The sequence below is a fragment of the Protomyctophum parallelum genome (assembly GCF_964188405.1).
Source record: "Protomyctophum parallelum genome assembly, chromosome: 1".
Taxonomy (NCBI): Eukaryota; Metazoa; Chordata; class Actinopteri; order Myctophiformes; family Myctophidae; genus Protomyctophum; species Protomyctophum parallelum.
The window spans coordinates 16,738,071-16,740,517 of NC_139697.1; positions in this window are offsets into that span (position 1 = coordinate 16,738,071).

Consider the following 2,447-nt stretch of genomic DNA (forward strand, 5'->3'; position numbering starts at 1 on the left):
TCTCCAAGTTGTCATTTACCATTGCAATGCCTTGTCTCAATTTAATTCAAAATAGCCTTCACAAGCATTGAGTCCTACAAATGATGCTAGATTATTTCCAATTTGTACTAATATTGTGTAATTTTAAGGTCACAAGTAAGTATAGCTGTGGTTTGTTGCAATACAATGGATTTTTTTGTTCAAAGGTAAGATTCCACTTAACATTTTCTAGTGGAACATGTAGGCTTATTAGCTCAGATTCTAGAGCCCTCGCTTTGCATGCGAGAGGTGGTGGCACCGATGCCTGCATTCTCCAAACCAGAATGTTCTATGCAAAAGTCTGGTTTCTCTTTTCAGTGGAGTCAGTCAAACACTGGGTCACGATGCAAAGATATAGGCATTAAGAAGCTTTACTCAAAGGCAGCAAATCTTAAATGATAAGCATTGTATTCAAGCAGGGACTAATGTTATTTCTGCCAGTTGACCCATTTTTGCAGTACATCAGGTCAACTTGTGGCTCCAACATTTTCACTGCAAGCATGCATGGAAGAAGAGCCTGGACAGGGACTTGAACCCTGGACCCTCAGATTAAAAGTCTGATGCTCTACCGACTGAGCTATCCAGGCTCTGCTTGGAAACCCAAGCAATCTTATTAGGAGCCACATTTGGATTACAAACATGCACAGGACAATTGAAGGGTTTTTCCTATGTATGACTCCTCATGTTTCCCTTTTTTATGATTTCTAGTCCACATCCTTTTGACCACAAACGGTGCAACTGATGGGTCACACCATTATTCTGACGTTTGGTCTACTGTTGATTGAGCTTCTGATACACTTGCACTTAAGGGGAATTAGCTCAGATGGTAGAGTGCTCGCTTAGCATGCGAGAGGCGGTGGGATCGATACCCACATTCTCCAAGTTGTCAATTACCATTGCAATGCCTTGTCTCAATTTAATTCAAAATAGCCTTCACAAGCATTGAGTCCTACAAATGATGCTAGATTATTTCCAATTTGTACTAATATTGTGTAATTTTAAGGTCACAAGTAAGTATAGCTGTGGTTTGTTGCAATACAATGGATTTTTTTGTTCAAAGGTAAGATTCCACTTAACATTTTCTAGTGGAACATGTAGGCTTATTAGCTCAGATTCTAGAGCCCTCGCTTTGCATGCGAGAGGTGGTGGCACCGATGCCTGCATTCTCCAAACCAGAATGTTCTATGCAAAAGTCTGGTTTCTCTTTTCAGTGGAGTCAGTCAAACACTGGGTCACGATGCAAAGATATAGGCATTAAGAAGCTTTACTCAAAGGCAGCAAATCTTAAATGATAAGCATTGTATTCAAGCAGGGACTAATGTTATTTCTGCCAGTTGACCCATTTTTGCAGTACATCAGGTCAACTTGTGGCTCCAACATTTTCACTGCAAGCATGCATGGAAGAAGAGCCTGGACAGGGACTTGAACCCTGGACCCTCAGATTAAAAGTCTGATGCTCTACCGACTGAGCTATCCAGGCTCTGCTTGGAAACCCAAGCAATCTTATTAGGAGCCACATTTGGATTACAAACATGCACAGGACAATTGAAGGGTTTTTCCTATGTATGACTCCTCATGTTTCCCTTTTTTATGATTTCTAGTCCACATCCTTTTGACCACAAACGGTGCAACTGATGGGTCACACCATTATTCTGACGTTTGGTCTACTGTTGATTGAGCTTCTGATACACTTGCACTTAAGGGGAATTAGCTCAGATGGTAGAGTGCTCGCTTAGCATGCGAGAGGCGGTGGGATCGATACCCACATTCTCCAAGTTGTCATTTACCATTGCAATGCCTTGTCTCAATTTAATTCAAAATAGCCTTCACAAGCATTGAGTCCTACAAATGATGCTAGATTATTTCCAATTTGTACTAATATTGTGTAATTTTAAGGTCACAAGTAAGTATAGCTGTGGTTTGTTGCAATACAATGGATTTTTTTGTTCAAAGGTAAGATTCCACTTAACATTTTCTAGTGGAACATGTAGGCTTATTAGCTCAGATTCTAGAGCCCTCGCTTTGCATGCGAGAGGTGGTGGCACCGATGCCTGCATTCTCCAAACCAGAATGTTCTATGCAAAAGTCTGGTTTCTCTTTTCAGTGGAGTCAGTCAAACACTGGGTCACGATGCAAAGATATAGGCATTAAGAAGCTTTACTCAAAGGCAGCAAATCTTAAATGATAAGCATTGTATTCAAGCAGGGACTAATGTTATTTCTGCCAGTTGACCCATTTTTGCAGTACATCAGGTCAACTTGTGGCTCCAACATTTTCACTGCAAGCATGCATGGAAGAAGAGCCTGGACAGGGACTTGAACCCTGGACCCTCAGATTAAAAGTCTGATGCTCTACCGACTGAGCTATCCAGGCTCTGCTTGGAAACCCAAGCAATCTTATTAGGAGCCACATTTGGATTACAAACATGC